The following is a 25959-nucleotide window of genomic DNA, read 5'->3' on the forward strand; positions in this document are numbered from 1 at the left end:
GCAGTCTCAAACTCTGTACCTTTCTGCTGTAATCACATGCTTCCTTTATACTCCACTCAGCTGCTTCAAATGACTTTCATGAGTATGTGATAGTAAAATGAGCAATGCTGATAGTGACTGATGATGATAAATTGCTGTATTTATCTATTAGGAAGGACAATGGATGACCTACAGATGTGAGGTTGAAGCTGAAAGACCTTTCCTAATAGTTCTTAATGCTGCTGGCGACAGTCACATAATTTAGTGTATGTTGCATTTGTAGAGAACCTGAAAATAGTTTTAAATGATTCTCAACCAAGATAAAAGCCCTCTGATGTCTGGAGGATGAAGTCTTAAGCAAATCAGTTAGGAAGTATTAAACAGTGTTATGATTTAAAGAGAATAAACATTCTTTAAAGGCTTATGGGGGTTATATTACACTGCCTGGGGCAATATTTGCAATTTGTGTTCACTGGAGTAGGGGAAAAAAAAAGCATTTTGTAGTTTTCTATAAAACAAACTGGGCAAATATTAGAGCTTTCTTTTTCGAAATACAGGGAAAATATCAAATGCTAGTGGGAAAACCATTAAACTTGTTTGAAATGCGGAGCGAGTGAGAAACTAAATCAAACACTGCCAGTGCAACCAATCATTTGTCCTCAGTGTTTGTTCTTTCTATTCCTGCCTGTGCAGGGCTTCCTTTCCCCTTTCCTATCCTACGGCTTCAGAAACTGCATAAATCAAAGCATTTAATATATATTAGGGGAGTCTTTCAGAGGAAGAACTTGAGCTTAAGTACATTTAATTAGAAGTAATGATATCCTGCAGTTTTGAATTTTATGGTAGAACGATTTAAACCAGATTGTCTAATGGAAGTTTTAAACAAACACAAAATATCTCTAAGAGTTGGGTGGTGTTGGTAATTATACAGGTAGATTTGGTTGTTCCTTTCAGAAAGCTTGTTTTAGGCATTCCTACCTTATTTGTGAAGGTTATTCTATCCCAATGTGAATAGCAACACAACAAATTCCTTCTGAAAAGTTTAGGCAACCAACTCTTGCTCTGTGATTGCAGTGGGTCATCAAGCATAAATATGAACTTAAATCTTCTCAAGGTAATAAGTTTTCAAAGTCAGAAAACTTTTAAATATATGATTAGCTGCTATGAAAGGAAATAAGTTGCAAAAGGTTCCTTTTGATTTTTAATTAAAAGGTTCATTGTATTGTAAGTATATAGAGTATGTGTTACTTTTCACTTGAGATGGTTGATATTTATGTATCCTGACATGTTTATATACAAGAGTATTGCCCTGAAGTCATGGGGACTATTTATGTGAATAATACCTATGGGACTAATTATATAATTTGTGTCACTGCTGTTTTCATTATATCCTGGAAAAGAAGTTCTTTAGTGTGAGGTGAGATGGCTCAAGCTTCAGTACTCAATCTGTGTGTAAGGCAGTTACCCACATGTTATCACTGGCATCTTCTGAAGTTTTTGGCAGCAAACAGTGTAGCGTTTTTGCGAGTAACAGAACTACAATGCTAATGTTGTAAGCCAGGCTCTAAAAAGGTTCCTGAAGTCAGCTGCCAGTGTATGCAAGTGGTTTGTTCACCCATTTAAATAAAAGGCTGAGTTTCTACCTATAGATTTACAGTAGTATATCGACATTCTTGTGTTTCATGAGCAATTCTGTACTGAAGAGAGGACACCTTTCTGTGTCCTGTTACTATAGGCAGAAAAGGAACTTGATGCTATAGTTGGAAGTAGCAGTAGTAGGCTCTACATTCTGAATTTCATTATAGCCTGAGTAGTGATCACTGAAGGAAGGATGAAAGCTGAGCTGGATGGTTCATGAACACTCCAGTGAAGTCCCTTGTTTTTTTTTTTGTTTTTTTTTTTTTTTGGTGACTATTTGGATTGAATCTTTAGCTATTTTCTGTGGCCCCTTTATACTCTCTTTTTGGACATGTTTCTGCTTCAATAAAATGCTCTGTTCTGCATGAGCAACTCTCAAAGCTGTCTCACTACTTTTTCCTTTCAGATTTGTTATGACTCCATGTGATTCTCTCCTGTATTACATCTTTTTCCACAGCTTCGACCTTTAATTTCCTGCACTTGCTTTGTCTAACACTTTTATTCCAACAGCCCCTCTGCCTTTCTTTAACAGCATTGCATTTCTCTTTGTAAGCTAAGCAATGTCTTTGTTGTCTTTGTCATCTTGTTCTCCTTATTCTTATTTCCTCACTGTGAATCATTTGGAAAATGTTGTCTCATCTGCTTGAGTGCAATGCTAGCTTTTGTTGATGGTATAAGAGGAGTCTATGAGCAGAGGGTAATAACATGTAAAGAGTGCAGGTGCTTTGATATTTCCACAGCAAACCAGTGATTTTATTATGTACTGAGAATATATGTACACCATATAGATGTATGGAGTCCTTTTTGATGGATCTATGAATTATTAATGGTTTTACCACTCTTGATAGTTGATATAAATGAACTCGATGAATAATAAAAAAAAAACAACAGAAAACACCTTCTTGAACAGCCATATCTCTCCCTTTTTTTTTCTTTCCTATTCCCACCCTTCTGCTGCTTAACAATGGTATAAAGTGCCTGCTTCCCTTTTCATGTGCTATTGTACATCTTTGTCATAATAGTGAAGGAATAATAGGCTATCTCATATATGAATTCAAGGGGACTTCTCCTAAAGAGCTGCAGTTTGAAATATGAAATTCTTACTCTTAGTGCTTCTCCATGCAGCACTTCAGAAAACTTTATGTGTATTTATTCTCAGGTCTGAAAGCTGCAGCTGTGACTATTTTTAAAAAAGATTCAGAAGCCTGAATTACTGGTGTCTGTGGTCAGTATTCATCCACAACCTACAGTTAGCTCTGTATATAGGCTCCCCATCTGGCTGTCACTGCTATGTAAACTTCTTTTTCTTTTTTCTCCCTATTTTTTTTTTTTTTTTAAAGACAGCTAGAAACTTTTAGTCATACCAGGTCTCATTTCTAATCTATGCATTGAGGAAATTCTGTGGGTTTTTTTTCCTGCTTTTTATTGTATTGGCTCTTGCACTGAAAGATAGTTCTTGTCAATATGCTCAATGTTGATTCAGTTAAAACAAGCGTGCCTGAAAATACACCAAGGCGTGTTTTGTGGCTTTAGCAGATACATGTTTGGCTGTGTGAGTTCTATCTCTCCACCTCTAGTAGAGTGATTCCATCTGCTTAGTCTGTCAGTTACTCTATATCTCTGAGAGGTGTTTTCCTCTCAACAAGAAGTCTTGCTTTACACCTGCTGTATTGCTTTTGAGACTGGGTTATATCTACTGCGTTATTCTGCCGTATTGCATCTCTTTTCTTAACACTGCACGTGATTCGCAGACAAGATTTGTATTTAAAAGTGTTTGCAGAAGTGGTGTTCAGTCATTGAAAGTGAGTTAACTGTTTGTGCAAAGGCATTCAGATGGAGCGGACAGATTACTGGGAGGGTTTTGCCCTTAAGGGCTTTCTTGAGGTTCTTGGTGTGGAGAAAACTGTGCTGTGAGATTAAATTGTTCTGCAAGTGGTTTTGTTTTTTTTCCCCAAGTAATTAAAGCTTCTAACATTTAATGTTTTATGTATGCAGATTAAAAATTAAGGTTGATTAAATCGCAAGAAAGAGAAGTTTATTCACAAACAGCGGACGGCAGTACCTCTTTTGTGACTGGTAGAGCAGCGTTGTGCCTGCAAGCAAGCATTGACTCCATCTCATTAGGGCAGATTTTTTAGGTGACAGTATGGTTAAAAAGTGGGCAGTGGATTTTGATGTAATATGGCCCTGGCTTTACTTGGTAGTAGAGAATGCATCTTTTTTTCTGTCAAATCTGAATTATAGGCAGTTTTCTTGTTTGTGTTTTTTGAAATGGCGAGGTAAGATAGGTTGTTTACTGCTACTTGATACACTTCTACAATTACAATCTAGGAAGAAAAATTAGGTTTTGGAAAATAATTGATAGGAGATTTGTGTTGCACAAATGAATATACTAGTGGTTGGTGACCCTGCACTTAGCAGGGGGTTGAAACTAGATGATCATCGTGGTCCTTTTCAACCCAGGCCATTCTATGATTCTATGATGGTAAAGATAACAAGATCAAGAAGCAGGGTAAAGTAATGATTTTCTTTTTGAAAAGTAAAAGGCAAGCTGATAGAGCATGTACAAACAGCAGGTAGAACAGAACAGTAGCAACATGAAACCCACGTTATGTAAAGTAGCTGAGCGTAAGTTTCTGCTGAGTTTTGGGCTTCAGTAACTCAGAACTCATTTGTTAGAGGAAGAACTCATTTGTTCTTTTTCTACTCACATGTTACAGTGTGCAAATTCCTGCAGCCTTCTAAAAATTTACTTGGTTATCTTCTCTGGATTGAGCACGTGGCCATTTGAATACATATACCTGATGTTCAGGAATCAATGAAATTAAGAGAAAATAAAATCTCATTGTTTCACATGCCAACATGAGTGCCTGCTAAGCTACTTCACAGAAACATTTTCTTTCCTCACTGTGCAGTCTGTGCTGCCCAGGGCTGAGTGGTGCTGTGTTTCCCAGAGATGAGAAATGCCTTTATCTGGCAGAAGCCACTTATCCTTAGCATGGATCAGCCCGGTTTGTTTTGTCATTGTGGGAGAAATACCCACCAGTGGCTCAGTGTGTGCTTGGCAGGTGTTGCTGAGGTTGGGTACTGCTTATGCTAAGTAACAGTAACGTGCAATATTTCTAATGCACCTTAAGTGATCTTTATCATTTCTACCATTCATCAAGGACATTAGCTTTCAGTTCAGTGGGTGGCTGCAATTAATTTTTCCATTAATACTTGCTTAAAATAACAACAGTTCTTCAAAACAGAAATTGAAAGTTATCTGTGTGTTTCAAGTGAAATAATTCAGTTCTAGCTGGTTGATCGAGTTAAAACCAGGATAAAAAGACGAGCTTTTAAATGATACTCTGTTTATTGGTCCACATACACCATGATTATAAATAATCTGAATTGTTGGCTTAGCACAGAGGTTGATTGGACTCTGGGCTGCACAGTGTATAAGAACTATGGGGGAAAAAGTGAGCACTTGCTTTTTGGGACATACAATCTGAGCTCCAAGTATTAACATTGAAAGCAGTTGATGGAGCAAACTCGGGAAACATTTCTCAGAACTGTTGGGCCTGTCAGAGTTATTCTGATGTTGGATCTGACAGAGCAAGGATGGGGAGCAGGGATCAGAAGGGCCTGGCTGGGATGGGGACTGGGCAGCAGCCCATGAAGGGGAGCCAGATGTCTTTGCAGTGCTCTGTGTAGCCCTGGGTTCCTGCTTGAGCTTCATCTCCCACGCATTTGGGGCTCTTCTAACAATAGTATCTTTCCTCTCTCCAGCTACATTTGCTGTATTTATACTGAATGCCTCTGGTGCCCAGAGAGCCATATACGTACCATACATGTGTAGATTGTAATGGGATTTATCAGTGCTGCTATGGAAAATTATTCAGTCCCAAATTCTTTCCCACCACACTGTTACCACCACCCCAAATGACAGAAGACCATTCAGTATACAAATGTAAAGCTCTTAGAAAGAGAACACCAGAAATTGTGTGAGTTTGAGATGATTATCTGTCCCAGTAGTTCTAAATTGTTCTGAGTGCTTTCTGGGGTGCTTTTGTAAGGGTTGCACTGATGGTTGCCAGGGTTCGTGCTGCCATGATGGTTTTCTTCAGTCATCGTGAAGATATGGATGTATATTTTGAGGAACACCAACTGAAGTGGTGTTTCTCCTTCAGTTTCACAGAAAAACCCATGCTGTTTCTCTTGAAAAAAATCATACTTGTTTTCATTACTTTGCCAACTCATAAGATTTTTGTGTATTATGTACAAACACAGGTTTGCTGCTTTTTTCTTATTGTATGTTTTGTATGTTCATTCCTGCACACATCAGCATATACAATGCATTATAACAGCTTGCCCTTCTGTGATTCTTCCACAGCAGATCTCTTTTACATCCAGAGAGATGCTCTGCATTTCGTAATCATTTCTGCAAAATCAAAGTCAGCAGACGTTGTTGCTACCAAACATCTCTGCATAAAATAAGGGATGTACTATTTCAGGCTAGAAATATGAACACTTGATAAGCAGGGACATGTAAAGAGTGTAAATCCTTACCATTTCAAGGGCATTGGAGGGATTTGCAAGCCCAATTAAATAAACTAGTGAGCGCTGTGAAATATCTTGAGGGAATCATTAGTTTCTATAGAAAACATGTAGTAACTGTTTCTTAACCAGCAAAGGTTTCGTACTTTCTTTCCACTGGGAAGGGCAGTTCCAGCTGAAATTGATGCATTCTTCCACATGGGAAAAGATTCTGCCATTTGAATGGTTTTGTTCTACGTTTGAGAAAGGTTACATTGCAGAAAAGGAAGCTAATGGTGGTGATCTCTTCATAGTCTGAAGGTATTGTCCCCATTAAATCTCATGCAACTCTTTTCTGGCGAACTAGCAACATCACAAAAAGTTTTCCTATTTTGTTATTGTTTGCAGTACTTCATGGCTATTCTTATCCTTGTCACTCATCTTGCTTACCAAAATATTCCTTGCCCCTTAGCATCAGAGCCCTTCATGTGTTTAGGGCTTGTTTAAGGAAGTACTTAGGGAAAATGCATCTATTTTCTGATCATGTTCCAGTCCTCTTCTGAGATTCAGAGGTGTCTGCACCTCACCTTGAAGGGTTTGAAAACAACTCCCTGTTATCAAGATTTAATAGCACTGGGGGAAAATCAGAAGTTAGTCGTCGGCTTTTAAGATATTGCCCAAAGGCATTGAATTCTGGATGCAGCTCTCTCTGATGTCGGTGAAGTGTGAAATTTAAGACTCTCCAGAACTTCACCTTCAGTATAAAACTTCTAAGCAAAAACAACACTTGGTGGTTGCCCAGAGGTTAATGCGAGTGAGGGTGAGTTGTTTTCTCAATAAAAGTGCATTCCATTATGGATCTCTGAACCGGGGCTTTTGGTATCGGGGCACGCACCTCACAGTCCGTCAAGGTTGCTGCAGTATCCCATCTTTTTTAGTGAGCAATGGAAGACTTTGCCTGAGGCTGTGGGACCTTTCATTATTTCTTTTTGGAGCAGCCACTCTTTTTTTTTTTTTTTTTTTTTTTTTTCTGAGGGCTCCATTCTTTAACTAGGTAACGTCTAAGACTTTATTTCTGCATTTGGGTATTTCAGCAGTTCCAGTTTAGTTCTGAGGCAGCAGGTGGTTGCACAGCATTTCTGAAAGTTTTGTTTACATTGTGACAGGTCTTCAATCTTCATCCAAGATTGGATTGCTATTCTAACATCAGGGGAAATCTAACTGGATAGGGTAAGAATTGGGCGAATGAGATAAGAGTTTCATTGTTCCATTTTCCATTTCTCTATTTCAGTTTTTCTAAAATAAAAGTGAATTGCTGTGATGTGACAAACATACCAGTTGTTTGCATTGGGTGTCTCTGAAATGGGGACAACAACTTTTTATACAGAGTGAGAGCATAGAGGGAAAGTATTTCATTCACTTGATGTCAGTAGATTGAAGAAAAAAAGAAAGCAGCAGCATTACAGAAATTGGCTAACAGTCCCACCAAACTGGAAAAAGAAATAGTGTGTTTCTATGTTTGGGAAAGAAGTGTCTTTAGGAAAGAAGTTACAAGCCTGTAACTAGAACAGTAGGATCATTTTCATGGTGACCTTTCTTGCTCAGGAACTCATGGTGAATAGGAAAAATTTTATGCATGCAGTGAATGGATTTAAATGAATATGTTTAGCATACCATATAGTAGTGACTTTATCTACATTAATACTATATCTATGTGATAATTGATAGTGTGTACTGACTTGGAGATCCCACTCTTTATTTACTGTTGGTATCTTGAACCTCGGTGTAAGTTCATGTCCTTTTGGGCCTTGCCACGTATTGAACTCCTTGCGTTCCTGCTTTCCCGTAGTGCCCAGAAACCTTGGGTGGAGTGCAGTTAGGGTCTTTATTGAGAACCACTGAAGCCAGAAACTGCAAAAAGAATCTGAGAGCAGTAATTGAAAGGCAAACAGACTGTCAGTTCAACAACTTTAACATTGGCTTTCTCTCATCCTTTTGGTATGTGCGTGTCCCTCAACAACCCATTCAAGAACTCTGAATGTGGTTTCTGGAAAAACAGGATGGCTTATTCTGCGTGCTGTTGTTTTGCCACTGACCAAAAGTAACCTTGTCATGCCTGGATTTATGATATTTAGCATGTATAACAGCTAGTGTCCTTTCTTCCCCTCCTCATCCTTTTTATTTCATTCAAAATGCAATTGCTCCCCTGGAGAGATGTGCTAGTGCTTACAGTTCAGTTTGGACATTTAGAGGCACTAAATCATTTTCGATACCAAACCACGCTGTAATTGGATGTGATGATACCTGCTTCCCCAGAAGGTTTGCATTTTGGGTAGTTAACATTTGTGAAGCAGTTTGAAATGCTACAATGAAAGGTATTTTAAAAATGCAAAATGTTGTTATTATTCCCCAAAATACAGGGCTTCCCACCAGAAGTGCTCATAAACATGCAACTCTTACTGTTGAGATTTACGTATGTCTTCATCTTGGGATATATGCTGTGTAAATTCAGTCACAGATTTTATTGATATTTTTCTTAGAAATTAATGGAGCTACAAGTAGCCCTGCTGCTTAGAGAATAGCTGTATTCTTATTCACTGTGCTACAGCTTTGTAAAAACCAGCCTTGCCAAAGTGTTTCCTTTTGTATTTGATACCGAATGGGTAAAGCTGGATGTGCTCAATACTAATGCTTACTCTGAGCAAGACAGCTTAGAACAAATAACCCTTTCCTCTAAGCAATAACCCTTCTTGTAACCAATCTTGAGAGGAGGAACAAAACAGTGAGTAAAAAGCTTTAATCCAGTCATCAAATCCCTGAACGTTAATCTAAAGCTCCAAATCTCATTTCCCTGTTCACAAACCTTGCATAATAAAAACATCAGTTACTCGCATGTAATGTGCCTCTTCCTACTGTGTTGCTGGCCAAGTGTGCTGGGCTCTGCCCAGCATGAAAGCTAGGGTGGTTCACCATAAGTGTGGTATCACCAAAGCTGCAGCATCACTTGGTAATTTTGGTACTGTATGTAGTCAGTGATGCAGGCACATTGCTGGCACTGTGTTTCTGGTTGTGAATGCAGTGATTTAGGCAGTGTTTGGAGCTGCAGACACTGAAATGTGGTTTCATATCTCAGCCATTGGAAGAGCTGAGAAAAAGACTGATTTTTGCAAACTCATTTCTCTGGAGTGGAATGTGACCAATCGATATTCAGAAATGCCAAATGCTCACAACATCCTGGTACAGCTGGTCTCCTGAAAGCCCCTCTAGAGGCAGGAAGCAATTACAAACCAGTAGACAGCAACCAATTTTCATGCCACTGTGACAAAGCCTTTTCAAATAATTGCTTGAAAATACTTTGAAACGTGTATATTCTGTAGTTGCTATTTATCACATAAGCATCTAGTTGTTAAAATTAATCTTCATTTACAGACTTCATTCCAGCAAAATGCTACTGCTCTGACTGTACTGTTATTAATCCTGTGAGTTTACCAACATGTGGATATCAGTGGGGATGTTGCTTTGCTTTGATTGGACTCATACAAATAGAAAACAGCACACACTGCCCATCTGCTTCATTAAATTATAAAATTGATTCTATTTTTTTAACATATTTTAATGCACAGACATTAAAATATGTTTTTATCTGCCTTTTAAAGCACAGTCTCCTGTTGCAGTTTTCTGGGTTGCTTTTTGTTCTTTAGGGTTTAATTTCTTTTTAATTTCAAAGTCTTATAACCTGACTTTAAAGCTTTAGATGAAGTTCTTAAATCACTGAGGAAGATGAGATAAGTTTTAGGTATTTCTATGGAACAATTCAGGTCAGACTGTTAACTATGAAGGGAAGCCTAGTAAATGAAATGTCTGTAATGATGCTGAAATGAGTTTGGATCTCAGCATGGCCAAGTTATTTCAGATCCCAGTATATGTGGATTAAATCTGAAATATAGTATTTCTTTTTTTTTTGTTGGTGGCTATTAAAATTGCATTATCAGAATCAATTTCAAATTTCAAATAAATTTCTTAAGCATAAAACCAAACTGGATTTTCTTCTGATGTTTCCCTGTTTCTCCTTTTGAAATGGAGAGCAAACGTAAGAAACCTGAGTTCAAAGAGGAACTATGCAAGACAGATCTAGCTGGCAGGGAAAGGGGCTGGTCCGCAGTACCTTTGAACCATTACTGTAAGAAGTGACTGCTGTCTGAATATCATGGCAGCTACTTCAAGCCTTATTTATACCCAAACAGGGCCAGTGTAATTGTGGCAACCTGCAGGAATTATGTCATTATTTCATATCTAACTCAGGCTGCCATTTCCCAAGAGAGAAAGTGGCATTGTATCAGTGTGTCCAGGTGTCAGAGCATGTAAACCATACACAATGGTGATTGACAAAGATTAATGGCTTGTAACTGTGGGCAAGAAAAAGAAGAGGAAGACCTTTGTAATGTGTGTTTTTTAAAAACAACCTGCAGGCTGTTGAGAAAAGTGTATGTGTGGATTAGCATAGGAATTAATTTCTCTTTCTGCCGAGAGCCTTGGGTGGTGTTGAGTACATGCCACTGTGCTGGCTTTGTTTGCTGACCTTGTTCATGGACTTTGCTATAGTAAGGATAGAACGTGCAGCACATGAACATCATTGAAGCTTGTTCCAATCCCTAAATCTGCTTGGAGATCCACAGTTAAACTTTGTAGTGCAAGTATTATGTTTTTCACCATAGAGGTGATGGAGAAATAATTTGGTTCTTAATGCATTGCCCAAGCTGGTAACTGTCTTGTTTTTTGCGTTAGCTGTCACATGAAAAGAGTGGAAGTCGTCATCATAGTACTTCTTCAGCTTCTAGAAGGGAAAGACAAAAGAGTTACAGTACTCCTTGAAACATCAGCTACAGGACAATGTATTTTTTCCCAGTGTTTTCATCAGCATGTAGAAGCAAGTTGTTCTTGGTTACGTGCATGCTTTTTGGTGAGGTTCAAAGCTGGATTCACCCACAGGTGACTGACATCAGTAAAACTGGTCCACATGGACCACGTCTCCCTGTGTGCTGCTGCACTGGCAAATAGCTTGTGCCTTGCTGCTTCTTGTCCATCACAGGGGCTGCCCCACAGCTGTGTGTGTGTAAGCACAGGATGAAGATATAGGCAGGGGGAAGATGAGTATTTCTGATATACAAGGTCTGTGACTGAGCAGGAACATTATGGGATGAAACCTGGCAGAGAACATAGACCTTATGCTGTTGACAGCAGGAAGCAGTTAAGGATTGACTACTTCCCAGTACTGTGGTTTTCTCATATTTTCTTTTCTGTTGAGTCATATTGAAGACACAACCTACCTGTACTTTCCTCTCAAAAGAAAAGAAAAAAAGACTTGTAGTCAGATAAATGTTTGATTAATTTTTATGATTTTATATACTTAATGCCCTTTTTAAAATAGAAGACTCTCTAACAGGAAGTGATAACAATTGAGCCTAATTTCTAAAGTTTTACACTGTCACTGGGACTTGTTTGAAAAACATATCACAGGTAATTCTAAATTTCACCTGGTTAAAACAGAGATCACCACAGTAGCATCTTTACGTGTGAAAAGAAGTTCTGATGAAAAATACCTGCAAAGCATGCAAACTAGGATAATTTGGGGAACAGAACAGGTTGGCATTGCTGAGCTATCTGAGGCCCCAGGCGCTCTCTCCATCCCACATTCAGGCTGACTGAGGTTGGGGCACAGATGATGGTGGCACTTCTGCTATGAGAACCACAGTGAACCAATTTCTCCTGCACTGTATGCAGGAAAGCTATGAGTATTTAATTTGTTCTTAAGACTAGGATCTGCTGTGGGTTTTTTATCTATAAATCTGCATCATCGTGATATGGGAGGAACTGCATGGACTGAAGCTTGTCTGCTGGTCTGTGTGTGCCCCCTGCACCAGGGTCTGCTCTCTGTAGGCCTTCAGATCTTCAAATTAATGATGCTGCTAATTTACGTGTTTCTAGGGCATATTTAACCCAGAGCTGAAACATGGAGCTCAGTGACAGGATTTCCTAGTGGGAGAGAGCATTTAAAGTCATACCGGAGATGCTCAGAAGCATGTTTGATATATTATTGGCATGAAATGGGCAGACGTAGCTTTGTGCATGCGGCAGGTTTTCAATCAGTCCTTGTGAGGCATTCATGGTTTCCTATGAGATATTTACATTCCTTGAAAACAGCAAGGCCTGCCCTGAGGAATCTTTGTGAACTCTGCTCATCTTTGCAGGTGCTTTTCCCCTAAAGGCTTGCAAAACCATCCTCAGTTGTACCCCTGCAGTACCTCTTTCATCTGTTTGTGCAGAAGCAGTTTTTAAAGAGAACAAACGTCATGTGTGGTCACTCCTGTGTTCATTTTTCTTGCATTTAATTCCTAATGCTGAGCCTTTGTTTTTCAAAGTGAGACTAGAATTGATGAGGATATTTAAGGCCAGTGTTGCATACAGCAATACTGGGGAGTGTATGAAGTGCAACTGGGGTTTCTTATTGACAGAGCCTAATTAAAAATGAATTAAATTAAAGATTTTGTTGTTATCAATCAGAGGGCCTGACATAAGTTATCTCATGCAGCTATCTGGGTGGTAACATGGTAACACAAGAGAGCTTAAGTTGCAGGTTGATGGAAAGCTTTGATGCCAAGATCTGGCATGTCCAGGGACTCAGGAAACTCCGGGTTGGTACACACTGCTGCCAGGCACTGTCAGTCCCTGCTGTACAGCTGCCTGCACTGCAGGTATCTCATTTAAGTCTTAAATCCATTTTCTGCTGCAGTTCCTCAGTGTGGCCAGATTAGGCATGAAAGGATTGCCCACGGCCCTGGAGCAGAGCTATTTGTTAAGGCTAATTAACGTGATGAACATGCTGCATGAGAATTAATGGCACCCAAATGTACTGGACCTCTGAGAATTTGCAGCACATCTCTGGAGAAGCTAGGTAAGAAGCAGTGGTACGGTCATTGCTTTGGCATTTATTTTGAGGCTCTTTTTTTCCCCTGAGTTATCCCGCTTACTTTGTTATTACTATTGTATTTTACATTGTATACAGTGGTTGAATGAATATAAACTTTATAATAGGTAAGAAACATACAGGAAGTGTTTCTGAATTAAAATCTTTTTTGTTGGTTTGTCTTCGGAAGACGTGAGTAAAGACTTATGAACAGCTTTGTGGTGCAGTGTGTTTTGCTTTCATTTTACTGACGAATGGTGTTTTCTTCAGCCAGCAAGCTGGCAGGGAGTTGCAAACAGTGACCTTATTTATCGTACCGGAGCTCACTCTTGTTGATGGTTTCATCAGCCAGTGGCAAGGCATTTGCTGTTCCAATGCTGCCAGCAAAGCTCACGCTTTTGTTTTTATCTCAGCAAACTCTGAATATGCTGAACACTGTGTCAGCTTTAATGGCATTACACTCATCTTCCAGGGTACCAAGTTTTGTTGATATGGCAGAAGGAGGAAAACGCGGTGTTGCAGGCAGGTTAGTGATGTATTTTATTATAGTTTTATGCAGCGTGTTCTTTGGGGCTATATACAAATTTGAACCTCATGAGCTGGAACCCTTTGGCAAAATTAATGCAGCATACTGGTTCATTGAACATGGTATTTTTTCCTTTCTTAACAGATGGAGGAAAACAATCAATAGAAATACAATATTAATTCACAAGAATGTTGTGCAAAATTGTCAGTAAATGGAACAATAGTGAAATGAAATACATAAAAGAAAAAAAAGTCCCTGGTTTCTTACAAGGAGTGTGAATTCTGAACTGTGTCCTTCAACAGCAGATTATTTTCAAGTCCTTTAGTACTTGTTAGCACTGGGTGTTCTGCGCTCCTACACACAACTGTAAGTTGTTTGTGGGGAGCTGCTCCACAGCTGCACCTTGTTAATGTGAGTTATATATGTGTATAGCTGCGGTGCTAGGGGAGTGGTGTGTACGCTCTGCTAGCCGGTTACCCCCTGTAAGGAAGGCTTAAGTGAGTGCTCTGCCTCCAGTGATGTTACCTGTCCATTAAATTGATGAATATAACCTTGCCTCTGTGTACTATTCTGGGATCAGTGAATCTTTCACAAAAGTGCTGGTGATTTGGTTTAACAGTTGGCAAACTCAGGCTTGTTGAGTGCAGATTGGCAGTCATCTTTTGTACACATCCTGGTCATGATTTTGATGTGTATCGTATACTTCTAGGGCCATTTTGAAGAATGCATTACTGCTGTAAGTGTCCTTATCAATAACATTCAATATTGTTTCCTTAAAGTCTAGGGACAAAGATAAATAATCAGAAATAATGGTTATAAATAATTTGATGAGGAAGTTTTTGGATTTTCTACTTCTTGGTACTTTACTGCACTATTTTGTGCTAAGTAACAGGGCTTTATTGGCACAGATTTATTAACTTCACAATTAGTGCTGTTTTGTTGATGCTCTTTGTTTTTACTGTGTTTTGCTTTAATCTCTTTTAAAATAATACATCTTGTCTTCCAGTGTTTCTTGTTAGGAAGCTGCAGTTCTTCATAAAATTGGTAGCTACAATTTTGGCTTATCATTCAGCCAAATTTGTGTTCATTTTATGTATTGGTGGTTGCATTTGATAGGCTTGCTGATTTTGAAGATCTTTTCTAAATACAGTGACTGATTCAGAAGTGAACAGGTGTTTTCTGTAATGAGCCCAGAGCAAATGCTGAGGCACAGAGGAAAGAGAGTCAAAGTCTCTTAATTGGGAGCTAGAAAAAAAATGTGTTCTGTGTTAATTTGAACACTGAGGATGGCATATAAAGCATTTTTCAGTAGCTAATATGTTGTTAAAGCATTAGAGAAGGAGAGGGGAAATATTCATTACAGAAATTACAGCAAATAATGTAGGTGAAGGGAAGAATTCAGTAGACTTCTCTGTCACTTGGCTGAGTAAGTGATTCCTGGGGCGAAATTTTAGTTTCCTGTGCTTAATGTGCATATATATGTGTATGAATGTGTGTGTATATAGCCTATACAGTGTATGTATATATGTATTTCTAGTTCCTGCATTGGAACGGGCTAGGTTGGTTTGGGTGCATTTGCTTCTGCTGTAAATTGAAGAACACGAAGAATTTATTTTTGCCTTTTACTGCTGACATACTTAGTTCTGCCCTGCAGGGTCCTTAGCAGACGTTTGGTAGTTCATGCAGATATGGAGGTGTTTGTTATGATTCATAAATGCTGACTGCATGGTCATTAGATAGGAAAGGTAAATCCCAAATGGGAAACTAAGGTATATTTAAGAATTCAGGCAAAATATGGTGTGTTCATAGGAAAAATGACTTCACAAGGCAATACTTTAAGGCAGGTTTGTTTGTAAATAGTTGATGGATGAGGATCGGAGCAGTTTACTGCAGAAGATGCAGGAAAATGTAGAAAGTCAACTGAATGATAGGGAAAAAGCAGGGAAGATTAGAGTAAGAAAATATGTAAGGGTGAGATGTTTTTCTCCGCATGATGTCTGCAGGGATGATTTGTTTTAGAAAGGGAGGCTGTATTTAGTCCAAATAATACCTCCAGGAACAGTTAGAGGTGATTACTAAGGTCTCTTTCTAAAATACTGTGTACCAGATAAAGTTATATGTAAAATTAATGTTAAGTGGTGAGCGTAAATGTTGCAAGTAATTGTTCAGCCTTGTGATACATGCATGCAAAGCATCACTCAGTGAGCACTTGAGAGGCTTTGGAGCTGCTTTCAGACCCCAAGCAGAGTTGGAATGTAGAAAGATTCAGTGCTCCATCTGAATCTTAGCTGAAATTTACACAGAAAAAGCCCTATATTTTCAAAATAGAATATTAATATTGGGTAAAGCTTGGTTCATTATTATGGTGGGTATCTAGTAGTCCATGTTTACCACACTATAACAAATTACTACTTCAAATAAGAGCGCATAAGTTCTCAGAGGGATTGAAGAAATTATAAGGCCATTTTCTAGTGTCTTAAATGAACTGCCCATATGGAATTATCTTGAGAGATTCACAAAATTTAGGGTGAGAGCACTTTAAGATGGTAGGAAAAGTTGATAAAGAATTGGCTGCTACAGAAGCATGCTTTGTTCAGGTACTGTGCAAAAGGAGCTTACAGAATTAAGAGCCTGAAACCTTCCAGGAGTGAAGAGTTTACTCAACCAGAGCAGAAGCAGCTTTGAGGGATCATGAAGGGCACAGCTTCAAAAGATGATTTATTTTTGAGTCCTATCTTCGGACTCGATCCCCCTCTTCTGTGCCTGAAGCAATCAGCATGTCCCACCATCAGCAAAGCCGTGGTCAAGGGAGGGACAGTCCCTTTTGTAATAAGACTTTCAGCAGGGCTCCCTCCATTTTTTCTTAAAATGTGCCATTTTCAGTTTGAAAACTCTTGATCTGTTTACGAGGTGAGCTGCGGCAGGAGGGATTTGTCATTGTCTTGGAAACTTATATTTGTGTGACCTCCTTACTTGAGCCTGGTGATACAGTGAAATGCTCTGCTTAAGTTAAAAATGGGCTCAGCTTGAGTTTCATCTATGCTGGAATCATCTCCTTTGATTTTGGTACTGCTACTCTGGAGTTGGAATTAAAATCTGAATCTGGTCTACTGTGTTCTTCAAGAAGCTGTAAAAATATAATATTCTTGTGTGAAAATGTATACTGTAACATACCGCCCTCTGAAGTGAGATAAGCCTGAATCTTCAGGTCTCTCTATTTTTCCTTTATTTTCTGCTGAGAAGTGCCTGCTAACTCTGGAACAGGGGACTGACTTACGGTAGCTTACAAAAAGAGAATTATTGCTGGGAAAGTACATGAACATTTGCAAATGCTGCAGGGGAGAGAAAGGAAGAAAAAAAGAAAAAAAAAAAAAAAAAAAGGAAAAAAAAGGCAAAACAGCCAGCCTTGCAGATCTCCTTTTTTTTTTTTTTTTTGTAGTCAGAAAAAGGCCCACGTGGAAACTTCTAATAGTCATTCCAACATTGTCATCGTCTTAATGTTTGGAAATATATATTGTCTCAAGGATTCGTATGGAATACTAATCAAGACAGGTTTTTAAAGTAATGTTACCTCAAGCTTTTTTGTGTGTGTGTGTCAGATTCCTGTTTTTCTTAATTCTTTAATCGTGACTTCTATGGCAGTTCAGATTTCTGTACTTCTAAGGCTGGCTTGGATTCATCTTGGCATCTGGCAGCAGAGTTCTTCTAAGAAGCACAGGAAGCACCAAAGAAAAACTCACTGCTCCATGAGTTATCATCTTCTGCCTAGTGGTAAGGAGGAGAGTGGGTAGCCAGGGGAAAATATTCACTTCTAAACATGCCATGCAAGGGATTTAGGCTCAGGGGGTGCTCTCAGAAGGCTTTCAGAAAAGTCACTGCTTCAGCATATTTGGAAAGTAATACATGACCATCCTTCCATTGGTATTTTATCTTCGTTGCCAACCCTGTATGTTTTAGATAACGGAGAGAAAAAAAAGATTAATAGAAATACCTGCTCAGGGAGGACATATCATGATGGACATGTAGCGGATAAGTAAGAATATCTCTTCTAAAACAGAGTTCAAGGAATATTTATGAAAAGATTCTTCTTAATAAGAGAGAGATTTGAGAATTTATTTTGTTGCTTGCAGTGATGCATACGTGGATGTGATGTGGAGTAGGCAGCTCTGCTGGCTCTGTAGCACAGCATTTGTAGTCAGGAATTGTCTTCTGCTGCTGACATCAAGAGCAGAAGAAAAGAAACTTTGCTCCATTAGAAGCTTCTGGGAAAGTTGAGGAGTTATTCTTGGTGTGGTAGGCAGCTTAGTACATGCGTGGCTTTAAGATCTGAAGTGCTCTTAGTGGACAATAAAGTTGTTCTGTTTCTGGGAGATCATCAAAAGACATAGAGCTGCTGGATGCAGGTTTTATGCAAGACTGCTGAGGAGATTGTATGTGCTCTGCTAGAGAAGCACACTTTCTCTTTGCCACCCCATTGAGTAGGAGTTCAGTGACAGGAAGGGAGCGCTGCTCATCTGATGTTCCTGCAGTCACCGCCCAGCTCTATTCCTGCTGAATCCTGCATTCTGCCAGGGGGATGCAGAAGTGGGAAACCTTCAAGGAGGAATTTTTACTTGTGTGGCCCCCCTGTGGTTGAGGGGTGAGCCTCCCAGCTTGTTCTCCAGTCCATCTGCAGCCCCTCTGCAGAGCCCTTCTCACAAACAATCCTACACGATTGTTATCCAGAACTTCTTTCTATTCCTGTTTGCTTATTAACACCTCTTCCCAACACTCAATCTGATTTGTCTTTTGAGAAAGGTTGTAATAATTTCCACTTTAAATCAAAACACAAGGCTCAGGCATTGGCTGATTTGCTTCCTGGCTGACTTGTGGTAGATGAGCAGCTATCTAACTTGTTCTCCAAGCAGGTTTGGTTCCTCACTTAAACACCCCATGCAAGCAACAGTGGTATACTTCGAAGTGAAAGAACTTGTAGTGTATTGCCCACCTGTTTTCAGGCAGTGGAGATGTTGGATGAAACACACCCGTCCTGGAGGTACTGCTGTAGGATGCATGGAATGGTTACTTTTCCTTCCTAGTTCTGAGGCAGCTTTATTATCAGCCTGGTTGTGCTTTTGTTGACACTCTAAGGAACAGTAATATTACAGCTCAGTGATACAGTAAAAATCAAGTCATGCTTTGCTACCAACCCACCTGTGTTTTCCTCTGGACAAGGTGCAGCCCTTGCCATTGACTCTGTGCAGATTTTCGTTTTAGGTTTGTCTGGGGTCCTGTTGTTGTTTTTCACGGTTGTGATTATTGTTTCCAGGAGTAGAGGCAAATCAGTGAATCTGACAGCAAGGGATAGTCTGCCCCTTGAGATGGATGATTTCCCCAGTGACTGGGGAAGTGTTCAGTGCCTCAGCTCTTGGTGATTGCACTTCAGGGGAAGGTAATGGCTTTTCCTTAGAAAGCTGTGTTGCTTTGTGCTTACGTTTTTGGTGAAGCTTTGCATTCCATCTGCTGAATCAGGTTTAGAGGCTGTTCAGAGTTCCTGTGTTCAGTGTGTTCAGCATAAAATGAATCTGCTTGTGGTGATATGCTGTCCCCTCAGCTCACCTTGCAAGCTGACAATTTTATTCTCAAGAGAAAACTAATACTGTAACTTTAGCCATCACTTCTCTTTATAAATTTTTGAGAGAATTGTATTTTCAGAGTTCTCAACTGTTGAAATAATTTTTTTGAATGATCTGTTATATTTTAATTAAAAGGTCATATTTGAAGACTGAAGTCAATTTTTACGTATAATGGATCTGCTTCTGGAGCTCCTTTGTTCATTAAAATGAGAAAATTAAAATAGAAAAAAATAGGCAAGGGGAGTGAGGCATATTATACTGTTACTTTCATGTTTGGCTTTGAAGGTAGAACTATGTCAAAATTATAATTAGATTTTGTCCTTAAAATGACCTTGCTTGAGTGAGTGCATGGATGGAGGCTGCTGTGCTGCTGCTTCCTTTCTGGAGTTAGGGAGTATTTCGTTGAGATACAAGAAGTATTTGTTATTCAGCAAAACCACTTACAACATATGCTTCCTCTAGTGGAAGAAAAACAGCACGTAGATAACTTTCCACCATGAGGAGGCTTTTTCATCCTTTAGTAAGCTCATATGAGCCCATCTCCAGTACAGGTAAGCATCCCTTTATCCCATTTAGGCATGTGGCTCTTGTTGACTGCTTTGGAATCTTATGAGCTTCCCATTTTAGATGTTGTCTTTCACTGCTGCATCCATTGCTGTATCAGTTAAGTTTTCTGCACTCTGATTAAATGACCAATGCCCAGATACACAGAGCAGCTAATCCTCTAATTTCTCAGCTAAGCTTTGTAAATAAGGAATGATCATATCCAGATAGATGAATTTCCTCTAGTTACACACTGGGACAATAAAAACACAAAATTTTCAACTAATGCTTACTTGTTTGTTTTTATTAGGGAAAATTCCCATGTGGTGAGGAGTAGATATGCGTCCTGCTGTTTGCAAATACTGAAGTACAGGGCAATTAAAATGCCATGATGTCATTGTACTTAACTTTAACTTGGTTAGGACTTAAGTGGAACTGATTGTTCCAGGGTAAAATAATCTCCATTGAATTAAAGAGCCTTAAATCTGATGCCATTGAAAGCCTGACCCTAAGAGATTGCTGAGAGCTTCAGGTCTGGTCAGAGGTTGGTGCATTGCATGATCTTTTTATAATCATGAGCCCTTACAAAGCACACTCAATCCAAATACAGTTACAGAGTAAATACTCAAAATTAGTAATTCACATTAATAAAAACCACAGCTGATTGTCTATAAACACACATTGTTTTACCTCTTCTCTGCTGATTATAAAATGAAGCAACTCTGAAATTTCAGTGGAAGCTCATATTTTTTTATATTTACATTTTTTTTTTTTTTTTTTTTTTATGCTCTTCATTTAAATTCTTTATTTGTTTTAATTTCTAGCATCCTGAAGTTCTGGTTGTTGATGTGGGAAGATGTTGCAGTATTGTTGTCCTTCCAGGTGTGCAGAGATGTACATTAGTTACATGGATGGTTGTTATGTACACATAACATTTCAGAGCAATGCAGTGTTTCCTTGTAAGCTCTGTGAATGCACAGTGTTCTACTGTAATTCAAAACTGCAGTATTAGCTCGAAAGAAAGAATTGACATAAGTGATATTTGGAGCAACAAAATATATAGTCGTTGACCATGAATTTGGCAACCTTGCCTATGGCAGAGGGGTTGGAACTGATGATCTTGGAGGTCTCTTCCAACCCAAGGCATTCTATGAGTCTGTGAATTAGATTTGCACCTTGATATTGTTCATATTTTTACTTAAATATTACCTAATACTGTTCTTTTTTTGAATAAAGCCATAAGTGTATAGCTTATACACATTCAAAAATGTTAGAAGTTTTTATTATCCTTGTGAACTTTTAATGAAACGGAGTGATTTGGCTTTACTTTCATATTCTTCATAGTCACAATAGTCACTGTAGATAATGGGACTAACACCTTTTTACTACCTAAACAGTTAATGTAGAGAAAATGGGAATTGTGGAAGGGAAAAGGCATAGTTACATGATGCCTGTAAAAGGTAAAATTGAGAGGAAGTGGAGCTTTGGAAGAAATAGAGACAATTAAAACTTTTTTTTCTCATTATTAAGGTTAAGAGAAAGAGTAGGAACATAAGAATAGTGACTGAAATGATAACGGAAATGACATTTCAATCAACAATTGCAGCGCTGATTCTTGCATATAGTTGTATTTATACAAAACATAAGGGAAATTATTTTCTTCATGAGGTTTAATGAAGGTTTTTAGCAAGTTGAGGAGAAGTCTTTAAAAATCAGTGACAAAGTTCATAGGGTTTAAACAGTTGCATGAAGACTGAAAGTGGCTGCTATACTGTAAAGCTGGAAGAACTACCTGTTTTATTGTATGACTTTTTTTTTCTGCTTGCATTTTCCATTGTTTTGCTGTATCAAATCCACAATGCCAGTTTGAATATAGACTTAGATAGAAAGCTGAAAATGAGACAGAAGATCTAGATAAAAGGGAGTAAAAGTGTATAATCACTACACAGTCAACATTTTTAGGCAGTTTTTCAGGGGCAGATAATCATGTTAAGTGACATTTTTTATATTCTCACTGAATATCTCATTTTCCCTAGACCTCATGTCAGCTGTGTTATCTGGTAAATTTAAACTGCAGTCAGACTTGGAACCCATTGGAGTGGATAAAGTACTTCAGTTCTGGTGATCTTTGTGAGATGAATTTAGTATAAAGCAAAACAAAGTGAGGAGAAAGAGTTGAGCAGATGTTTTAGCTACTACAAGTGCCCACATTGCTGTTGAAGTGAGCAGAAGTGGAATCTTTTTATAGTGCCCTGTGGTATGTGTCATAATTTATGGAGGCTAACAAAACTTTATCCATCCTGTGATTATTAATGTAAAATAGGTATGAAAATAAGTCTTGTAATTGCAGAAGACAGTGACCTATAGAAGATGTACAATTGGAAACCAGATAAATAATTGAAAATGTGATCATTGTTTCTTTAAATACACACGTCTGTGTTAGATCTATCTGGCAACACCTGTATTTGCTCTCAATTTAGCTCTCATTAGCTGGTTGCTGAGGTACAGTGTCAGGATAGATGTGAGTCATGAAGATACTCTCCTTTGAGAGGAATGTCCTTATTATCATTTTTTTCTTATAAGGAGGAGTCTTTCACGTAGGAGAATTACTGGGGAGCTGTAGCTGCTTGCTCTGTTTGAGAAGAGTGAATTTCCACTTGTTTTTCCTTTTGGCTATCAGTTCCTATCTGACATGGATTTTTCAGCAGCAGTCTTTTGAGTTGCAATTAGTTGTATCAATGATTTCTTCCGTTTGTGTGCCTAATTACCTGATGCTTGGCTGCAGTCAGAGCAAAAGTTGCTGTAACTTCAGTTTAGAGCCCAAGTGGAGCACTAGGAAGATTTGCAGCCTAGATGCACGGTTGTGAAGGAAAGTGCAAGCATTTTTTTTTTTGTGGGCACTTTCTGACAAAGCATCTGTAGCAAAGGCATTTATTTGAGTTTTCTCCTTTGTCCTATCACAGTAACTTCACTCGTAATCTGAATAATATGTTTGTCTTCTCTTTGAAACTTTCACATTAATGCAGTAATTACTGTGTGCCTGGTGTATTACAGAACAGGAGTGGTTCTCATTCTTTTAATATTTTTTTATGCATCTTGCTTGCTTGCTGTGATTAAATATTTGAAGTCACAGTCTTAAAATAAATTACTTGGCAATAGTACCAAAGGGTTTCTTTCATTTTTCACTTGCAGGGTTGTTTAAATACGCAACTAATAACCTCAAGGAATGCGTAGAAGACAGAAAATAAAGCAGTTTTATTGTGGTCTTCTGATGTGCGTTTGCTATTGAGAGATGTTAAGACAGGTTAAGGGAAAGGTTGCTACATTTTTTTTGGTAGATGCTGGGTGGTGCTCAGGCACATTTTAAGTAAACTGCAACTGTTTGTTGCCTTTGTGACAGAGGCATAGAAGAATTATTGTATGTATTTTTAGTAGCCTCCTGTTTGAGAAGCTGATAGATACACTTGCTGGTTGTGCATTTGTACTTCACAAAACTTGTCTCCAAGCCTGGATATTTTCATATTTATTGCTTTAAGAAAAAAAATGAATCAGTTTTTCCATGCTTTCCTAAAGTGCAGTCTAGATTTTTGCTTGGAGTAAGATGTAAATTCTCTTGATAACAGTACAGAATAATACCCATATAATAAATATATCTGGACAAATGTCCTAGTTTAATTTTGTTGCAAAATCCTAGTTGCAGTGTGCTGAAAGATCATTTTATTTAATACTTAAATGTTTATTATACAGTGTCTGTGTGTGGTATGTATGTATATATGCATATATATATATATATATATATATACACACATACCTCATGGCAGAGTGGAAAAAATGGAGTAATTGCCACCCTATTTTTCTAGGTCAGAAAAATGATTGTTATAAAATTGCCTTAGCTTGCTACTTTCCAACTATGTTATGTTCAGCTCTTTGACATATGTTAATTAAGAACACCATCAGTAATATAAATATGTAGTTATTATTATACTGGACAAGAAACTTGAAATACTTTTCCAATGAAATATATTGCTTTTTTTTTTTTTTTTTTGACTGAATCATGTTGAAACATCACGTGATGAAAATATTGTATTGTCTTGCAGATGATTCTCTTGTGGGCAGGGAGTCTTCGTGAAACTGAGGTTGATAACGTTAGTGATTTTCAGATGTGTGATAAGCCATGCTTTTTGCCCTTCAAAACTTCAGTTGGAAAGCATACAAGAAAATAGGACTCAAGACTACTGATTCCTTTGATTTATTTTTTTTTTTAAGATGTTTTTTTATTGATTCTAGTTTTAAAAAATAAAAAGTGAACTGTGTATTGTCCTGATCACCCCCAGAAAAATCTGGATGAAAACTTGACACACAGACATAAGATAAAATCTTGGACTATTTTGTCACAATGAGAGGCATAATGAGATTGTTTACTACTCTATCAGTAACTACTAGATGTCTTCAGGTGGTGGACTCATGTCAGAATTGGTCAATACATTGGCTTATGTTTTCAGTCATATGTTAGTTGGGAGTTTGGCTGAATGCCTCCATCATCCTTCACTGGAGGCTTTGTTTCTGCTTCCTTGGAGGACCATTGCAGCCAGGAGCCATGGGTGTAGATCTGGCACTTGATGTGTGTGAGACCAACTTTGAGGAAGTGCCTATGAAACAAAGGTTTCATATATAATTATTTCCTCCATGCAGGGAAAAAAATTGCACCCATTGACATTCACTGATGCTTGCTGAATGTTTATGGTTTCCATACAGTGGATGTGAACATAGTGAGGTGGTGGGTGGTGCATTTCAGCTGTAGCAACAGCAACGTGGAAGATGAGCCACATTCTGGATGGTCATGCACAGCTGTCACACCATGGAAGGAAGAGCATCTTAATCAGCTCATCCATGTGAATTGTTGGATTACAATCAGGGGACAGTGTATGGAGCTGGATATCTGTTCCAGTGCATTGGAAATGATGTTGCCAACATTGGAATGTTCCAAAGTTTGTGCCAGGTGAGTCTCACAAATGCTTGCACAGGAACAGAAGGAACACTATCAGGACCTACTGACCCAACGTGAGGCTGAATGGGACAGTTTTGTGGATTGCATTGTTACCAGTGACAAGATGTAATGTCACTACTATGAGCTGGAATTAATATGGTGGTCCATGGAGGGGTGACGTGATTTTTTTTCCCCATTGAAGAACAAGTTCAAGACACAGCCCTCAGTGGTTAAGGTGATGTTTTTTTGAGATAGGAAAGGAGATATCCTTCTGGATTTCCTGGAACTTGTTCAAACCGTCAACCGTGATCCCTGCATTGTGACGCTGAAGGCTCAAAGTTTCCAAGTTGAATCAGAGAAGAAGACAGCCAGGCCCCATGTCATTTTTAAGACTGTGAAGCATACTGCCAATCTTGGCTGGATTGTCCTACCACACCCACCTTCCAGTCTGGATTTGTGGTTTCTGACTTCCATCTGTTTGAGCTGATGCAAAATGGACTGTGAGCAACATTTTCCTAGCAACGATGCCATCATAGCAGCTGTGAAACAGCTGTCACCTCTGATGGGGCAGATTTCTGCATGCTCTGCATGCAGGCTTTTCTTCATTTCTGGTGAAAATACATAGCTAATGGTAGTGACGATGTTGAAAACAGTGTTTTGTAGCTGAGAATTTACTCTATCAAATAGTATTGTTGTGCTATTTTAACTGTTGTAGTTTCCATGGAAATAAATAGGAGGCATTACTTTTGGAACAGCCAACGTATTTGGAATAGACTTGGATGTTTCTTTAACTAATAATATGGAGAATCATGAATATCTCAAGAATTCACTTCCTTTAAAAATTACTGTATTTCTTCAAGTGCATATATATGAAAGCCACAGTATTATAGCCTCTCCTGTAGTCTAACATCTTCATTTGATTTACCCTTTGCTCACTTAAAACTCTCATACATTTCAGTAGGAGTTGTTGAAGTGGATCTGAAGAAGTTATTTGGCTTTTATGTTAAGGCTCAGAGCCAAGTAGAGATGTTGAACTGAATATCTGTTGTTAGTACTTGATCTGATCTGTAGGCAGCCAGTTGCCTTCAGTGAATTAATGGAAAATTCAGTGACAAGACTTGTTTTGAACTTTTCATCTAATTAAGTGTAGCAGCTCTGCCAACAGTACCTGCCTCTGCATTGGTCAGCT

General features: G+C 38.5%; 1 protein-coding gene across 4 annotated transcripts in view; it reads left to right on the plus strand.

The window, feature by feature from the left end:
* The window catches only part of DPP10 (dipeptidyl peptidase like 10), a 357782-nt gene that overhangs the window by 174222 nt on the left and 157601 nt on the right, over positions 1–25959 (plus strand). Inside the window, exon 1 of one of the 4 annotated variants that reach the window (XM_031590710.2) lies at positions 13493–13625. The exons of 2 other annotated variants lie outside the window; for them this stretch is intronic. The gene's annotated coding sequence lies outside the window, so the exon portion shown is untranslated. Of the gene's footprint in view, positions 1–13492; positions 13626–18946; positions 19057–25959 lie in introns of those variants that run through there. One more of the 4 variants, XM_090143607.1, reaches the window with a different exon arrangement.

This window comes from Phasianus colchicus, chromosome 7, assembly GCF_987193195.1.
Source record: "Phasianus colchicus chromosome 7, bPhaCol1.hap1.1, whole genome shotgun sequence".
Classification (NCBI taxonomy): Eukaryota; Metazoa; Chordata; class Aves; order Galliformes; family Phasianidae; genus Phasianus; species Phasianus colchicus.